The following is a 7,616-nucleotide window of genomic DNA, read 5'->3' on the forward strand; positions in this document are numbered from 1 at the left end:
TTATGAGTAAGTTCAACCTTTTGAAATTGTGAAAGCTAAAAACAGTGTTACATTACATATATCATACATATTCCACAATTTTACATTTTCATAAAAAAAAATAGCATACAATACATATTGAATTATTGCACTCCAACAAGGATGTAACATTTTCAGTTTTCTATTTATATTGTACCGTATAGCTGGGGATGTTAGTTGGTGCAAAATTTTCGTATTACAGCGTTTTAAGAAACTCACAGTACATCAAATGTCATCAGTTTTGCTTTAGAGATAGCTCATCGACCGTTTAAAAAAAATTAAGCATTTCGGTGCAAGATTACATGTGTTCTGCTCCCTTTTAGTCACAATGTAAGCAGTTCAAGGTCAACCATCTTTTTTCTGGCACAATTTCTAAAATTGCGACTGGTTATTTCTTTTTTTAGTTGTAGTTACACATTTACCACACTCAAAGATACTGTTCATATTTCATGCCAAAATGAAAATTTCTGAAAAGATATTTAAAAACTTTTCAACATTCTCAGTATACAAAATCTGTAATAAGTTTTGCTTTATCTTTTTTAATATTTTATCAACATGACGAGCATGAACCTTTTAAATGCATTTTTTAATTTCGTAGTAACGCGAACTGTTTTATTGGCCACGGATAATATAAGAGAAGGTGGTGAACTATATTTACTTACGCACAACTGGCCAGGCATTTGTTACCATAATCCTTCCCATTAGCTCCACAGTCTTTAGTTCCACCAGCAGGACATTTATCTTCACAACATGGATACGTTCCGGAACATTTTATGGTTACTTTTTATAAATAGCAGTACAAAATATCTTTTTTGATTTTGTAATTTAAATTTGCTGGATGACGAAGTAAATATCATTGCTAAATCATTTCGGTTCACTTTAAAGGTCCAATATTCCACAACTGCAGATAAGACCAATTCTGTTTGTAATTCATTCGTTTAAATAAAAACACCTTGTCATACCATTAAGCTGTATCTTTGAAACCTTCGCAAAAATATCACAACAAATAAGTAGTAATGACAAATAGGATACAACAAGAATAGATATGATGTAATGGAACCAACAACCAAACAGATATGTCAGCTCAAAGACACATGGGTCATCAATAAACGACGAGGAATCTCAAACACCACAAGACAGGATGCAGCAGGCCCCAAACAACATTATACACAGTTACATGTACAGCGAAATAGCAGCCCTTACTGACTAAAGCAAAATAAAAGACATTGAAAGTGAAATCGAATCAAGACATACAGAGGCCAAAAAATCCTGACTTGGGACAGGCGCCAAAAATGCGCCTGTGCATTTTGAATTGATCACAGTACTTATTTGACAATACATGTACAGTTGTACTTACTGTTTTATTGTTATCGTAAAAACATTGCAAAACATGTTTTCATACGTTTTCAAACATATGGATACATATGTTTAGAATCAGTTTTGAAATATATGCTTTTTTGCCCATAAAACACCTAGAACAAATGTTTTCTAAAATTATATGAAAACTATACTTATTTCAAACATTAAATCAAATGGAAGACATATGATCAATCACCTTATAATTTTTATTTACATGTTTTCCATGCCTTTTTCAAGAGTATCCAAAACATATGAACAACTTGTGAAGCTCCATAGCCTTTAGTTCCACCAACAAGACATTTATGTTCACAACATGGACATGTTCCAGAACATTTAACAGGTATTTTTCTTTAGAATTAAATATGTTTATGTCTTTGATTGTAATATTTCTAATGTGAACAAGTTTTCTTTAAAATATTTAAATCTTAAAAACCCAAGGCTTCATTTATCAGGGACAAAGAAACACATGTATATTAGTTGGCATTATTTAAAAAAATACTTCTAACATTCATTATGAATATACTCTAGAGGATGCACTTAAGCACACGCTGCCAAACATTTATTAGGGAACTGTTTATTGTTTGCCCCACAAATCTGGGTTCCTCCAGGTGGAAATTAATCTTCACAACAAGGACACTTTCCTTTACATTTGACAGCAACATTGCTAAACAAGTTTTCAAGTACTTTATAATTTGAGCAATGATGAACACAGAATACTCATAATTTACAATTTAGCTTTGGTCGGTCATTTATTACATTAAGCAACCACATAACTACATTTTGCATCTCATTTTGTTTTACGATTAGGTGTTACTTCAACGATGTTCTAATATTAAAACATAACCTGCATGTTGCATAACATCATTTCAATAGATACTTGCGTTTGATGAAAGAATTATTAATACAATCACTTGAATTTGGCAACACACGCATTCGCATAGTCGCGTTTATCCACCCCACAAACTGGTGCATGAATTGCAGGGCATGCGCATGGACAACATAAAGCCTGGTTACACTTAACGTGCTTGTTTCTATCAATTAAAACGCAATATACAATAAAGACAAGTGCATCTTAATAACAAAAAAAAAACATGACAAGTGTGTAACTGATTTAGTGACATGAACATAACAAGTACAAGAATTAATGCTTCCAATTTTATCAACTTTCTACTTCTATAGTTTTATGTAGCAAAAAGTAGCAAAAATGGCCGTATTTATTGTTAATTGTGCTATTATGGACACAGACAATGTATCATACTTCAAATAGAAATTGGTCTTTAAAGCCTAATTAGCCTGTATAACTTACTGGCATTGAGCGTGGCAACTTGTCGTGTATGTTGTATTATCAATGCCGCAGACTGTTTTTGGAGTTTGTGGACATTTATCTTCACATGAACAAGGACATGTTTTCCTACAATCTGAAAAAAGGATAAATTTATTGTATGACCAAAAGATGTCCCTTGATAAATCTGTGAAGTAAGTCTATTATCACTAAAATACCTGCTTCTTTCTTTAAATATTTGTAAAGGCTTGTTCTTAAAAAGCATTTCATTTTTGACTGGTTGAAATGATTGTTCTAAGCATTGCTTTTTTTAAAATCAACACATGTGTTGTAAGTGAAATTCATGTTAATTGGGCTTGTTGTGAAATTCATATGACCTTAATATGTCATTAATGTGATTTCACCTGTCACTGATGATGATGGGGGGTTACGGTCTTGGCTATCCTTACGGATCTCGCACGACCGAACCTTACGAGGATTTTGTTAGTAAATGTCTGTTAGTAGTTGGAGTTAGCGGAGCCCAGCCTTGGGGATACACGATCGAAGAACTCATAGTATGTCCTACTAGCTGCTGGACTGCTCTGTTCACGCTTTGGCCTACTCCCAGACCCCAAGTGGGTTCGAGAGCGTTTCCCTACTCTAACTATTTTGGAATACGTCACCGTGAAGAATGACCTGTCACTGACCATGAATTTCATTTAAACAATTCATATCACGTGAAGGCTCGATTCACACGAATTTCAGGTCCCACGTTTTATTTCCATAACTAAGGTGAAAATTATGCGGTATGATTTTGCATGTGTTACATCAATTTTCCTATATGTTTCTTAGATAAAGACTCACTTGCACCCAACGACACATGCGTTGCTATATTTCTTTCCATCTTCCCCACAGACGGGTTTATATTCTTTCGTACGTAAGCATGGTATAGAACATGGACAGGGTTTATTACAGGCAACTTTTACGCCACTTAAACAATGATAATACTACTGTTAGATATGTTTCAATATTCTGACGATATAACTTTAGAAATATTAAGTACACCACTTGTTTTCAAAGTGAGTATTTTTGTTTACTTAACGTCAAATTGTCTCATTAAATGGAGGCAATAATATTCAAATATTGCACTTGTCAAATATTCAATTTATATTTTCAAACTCATCAGTAACATGCTAATAAGATTTTCTCAAATTAAAAACTACTTTATGTAAAATAATCTTTAAATGATCCTAATTTCGGGGATTTGATACATCGCACCTAACCCAAAGAACTTGAGATAAAGGATACTACAGACACTGTAAGGTCAGCCTCATATCTTGACCTACACTTAGAAATCGATGGTAAAGGAAAACTATTGACCAAACTTTACGACAAACGTGATGACTTTTCATTCAGAATTGTCAACTTTCCTTTCATCTATGGCAACATTCCTTCAGCACCTGCGTATGGAGTGTTCATATCACAACTCATACGTTATGCCAGAGCTTGCCTAAACTACGCAGACCTTTTGTATCGCGCTAGAACTCTAACAAATAGGCTTCTGGAACAGGGTTATGTTGCTACAAGATTGAAGTCATCAGTACAGAAGCTTTATGTTCGTCATCATGAACTCGTGGATCGTTATGGTGTGTCTACCTGCACCATGAAAACTGATTTATTCAACGGTTCATAGTTTTCCTTTCCTCGTTTGTCTAGTACTCGGCGGGTGTTTATAAAAAAGCAGAGGACGCTTACCCTACCGGTGCACCTGGTCCATGCTCCCAGTTTTTAGTGGAGTCCGAGTTGCTCATCTACTTTTGTTACTTTTTATGTATGATTTTAGTTACTGTATGTTCTTTGTTGTGTATGTCTGTTTTCCATGTCCCTGGATTGCATTCTTTTCATTACCGCTATAACCTTGGTTCCCTTGATTACTCAACAAGAAAATGACTAGTAAATATTATGAGAAATTATTCTGAAAAGCGGTGCATTACAAAGTTTTAGCATGCAGTACAAAAAAAAAGATGTATAAAAATACGCGTTCAAAAATATCATGCTGATACAAAGCTACATAAAGTATTTATTTAGAATTGTTATACTCTACAATCTACAAATAATGATAGAAGTAACATACACTTATAACCCCTTCCGAAAAACACAATTAAAAAAATACATGCCATGTTTTTCAATAGAATTAGATGAGTGTTGTTCGAATATATCCATAGACTTTCTCGTTGTGCCAAAAACTATAGTACATGTTTTATTCATAGTAACATTTTTTCATAACATATATTAAAATTTCACCAGTAGCACATTTGTTAATAAGTGTATCTTATTAATTTCAACATAAAAAGATGGCAACTGCCAGAAAAAAAAAGCTGCACACAACAATTGTAGTATACAAAGATTTGATTTTCTTTTATTTAGTGAGCGTTAATTCTATTTTTACAACTTGGATGTTACTATAGAGTCATCCAACTCATGAAAAGACGCCGAAAACATGCATCAAAGAGACAGAAAAAATACATAAGAAACTTATTGAAAATTACTCAAAGTAATTACAAAAAAATGTTATATAAATGTTGTTTAAAAGTTCGTTTCTATAAACCGAGGTTTATTTGTTCCACTTAAGGACTGTTGATATTTTTTCTGTAAATTTATGAGATTTAATCAACGTTTACGCTTCATGAAATGTAAAGCAATACACAAACAAGCGTAAATTGTCAAAATTTGGATATGCAAGAATAACTTGGTAAAAAAAAACAACTAAAGATACAGTTTCATGTCGATTCCAAATGATTCATTGATCATTAATCGGAACATTTTATTATTTTCAGATTCTATGGAACATTTGACGTTGATGCCTCCACAGTACTGAATATAATTATCCATTTTGCCCAAAGAGAATCATCTGATCTGCCATTATTAAATATTTTAAAAATTATCTAAGCAAAATATCTTTTTATAAATGTAATCCTGTTTGCATTTTGTTAACCTTGATCTGTTCTGGCCAGAAAATTTATTCACGTTAAAACTTACCCACACTCGACATGACGTTGATACTAACACACACTTGACGTGAAGTTAGTTCTTACGCAAACTTAACGTGACCTTTATAACTAAATACACTAAACGTAACCTTGATAAATACGCCTTAATACTCACGCACACTTGGCGTGATAGCCACTTATGTATTCAATACGATCACTTCCACAGACAGGAGAACCAACTTTAGGACAGCAGTGGATACAGGAACATGGACATTCTCCATGGCAATCAACTGCAACGCCCCTAACAATATTCTTTAACATACATATTTCAACTTCAATCAATGTTCAACTTAATTAACTTGCATGGGTATCTAATTTGCTTTTTGTGTTTTGTTTTGCTAACAATTTTATATACAAAAGAAACAATACGATTTTAAACAAAATATATCCACTACTTGTATCTAGACACACACATGAAGATGCAATTACTTCGAAATCTCGTCAAGTTCAATAAATTTGATGATGGTCAAGTAGAAACATACTTGCAACTTGCTTGATATGGATTTCTATAATCTTTTCCATCCTTTCCACATACAGGTCTGTCTATATTCTGACATTAACATGCCGTACAAGGACACGAACCTTGGGATTTCACTGCTACATTTCTAATTCGAAAAAAAGTGTCAATTAACATTGAAATATTAACTCTGTGATTCCTTTTGAAAATTCTTACTTGGTAGGATATGTTTAATATTTTTAAGTCGTCCAGGAAATACAATCCGACATCATTTATAAGTATGACTACATGATGACACTGTTATTATCATAGTGGTTATTATACGGGTAAAATGGTCTATTTCATGGTTTGTTTGTTTGTTTGTTTGTTTGGTTTTTTTTTGTTTGCTTGTTTGGTGAAATGATAACTGCAGTCCTTCTTCTATGTATTGTGTGTTTATTCTGAACATATTTATAACTTAAAGTAGTCCTCTATCTGTAACGATTTTTTATTTATTAGAACAAACTCCTTAAAAATGCCAGTTTTGGGGCTGTAACTCGAAATTGTTTCAACTCAAATACAAAATGTATATTTTTATGTCTTACATTTGTTTTGAAATATTAATGCGGACTGTTTCTGGACAGTATCCAGCTGTCGATTTCTCTGTACCTGAACGGTCTTGTAAGATTTTTTGTTTTGGGGAAGATAACTAAAATTGAATTGCTTAGCAGGGGTCTCACTAACCACTTCTAACGATTCTATTACCTTCCATGTTAAATAATTTTTCAACGTTTTACTGTAAATTCCCAAGGCCAAAGGAGCCTTTAACCATTGCAATGCTTGGAAAATAAGACTTTTAAAATCATAACTTAGAATTGACAGGCTCACTTACTTTTCGGAGTGAAGTCTTAAATCTTTCATTCCATATCAAACCATGAATTGTTCTTTTATACTGTAATTATGCATTTGTTGCTTTTAACCTGAAACATAACTAAAATATACTTCATTTACGCTGTAAAAAGAAGGTAACCTTGCGGTGTTAATGTTATTTTCTTAATTGCGGGGGTGTGATACGATCCTGGAAAAAAACTTACTATCTTAATCATGATGAAGGGGGCAATTAAATGGCAGAAGCAGTATAGAGAGTGTAATAAAGGTATGTTGTCTAAATATTTTTAATACCAAGCTAAAAAATTGTTAACACTTTTAAAGTCAAGACAAATGTTCCCCTTTCCGAACTACATTAAAACTTTTATTGCAACAAACCTATGCTATTACAGACATCAAATTGATTGATAAAAGAATTGGTTCTATTGATAAGTTTTAAATTTCCCCAACATGTCTATGCTTAATTACATAAAGGTTCATAAATCAGAACAAAAAACATTTAATTTCTGAAGTTATTCTTTTTTTTTAAATAAAAAAAACTTAAACCGATTACACGAAAATGCTAACAAATTTTTGTATTGTCAGGTCCAATATTTATCAATTA

General features: G+C 32.6%; 1 long non-coding RNA gene across 2 annotated transcripts; it reads right to left on the bottom strand.

Annotated features, from left to right (window-relative positions):
- Positions 1–1,551: 1,551 nt before the first annotated feature.
- LOC148615054 (uncharacterized) lies at positions 1,552–7,400 on the bottom strand. 2 transcript variants are annotated; one of them, XR_015923826.1, is made up of 5 exons: positions 7,017–7,400; positions 6,171–6,293; positions 5,804–5,929; positions 3,503–3,628; positions 1,552–2,795 (listed from the first exon to the last, which is right to left on the bottom strand). It is a non-coding gene; the product is annotated as an uncharacterized LOC148615054 (long non-coding RNA). The 2 variants fall into 2 exon arrangements; XR_015923827.1 differs by lacking the exon at positions 3,503–3,628.
- Positions 7,401–7,616: the final 216 nt, after the last annotated feature.

Source organism: Perna viridis, chromosome 6 (assembly GCF_037379345.1).
Source record: "Perna viridis isolate PV_CMFRI_1.1 ecotype Kerala chromosome 6, ASM3737934v1, whole genome shotgun sequence".
NCBI classification, from domain to species: domain Eukaryota; kingdom Metazoa; phylum Mollusca; class Bivalvia; order Mytilida; family Mytilidae; genus Perna; species Perna viridis.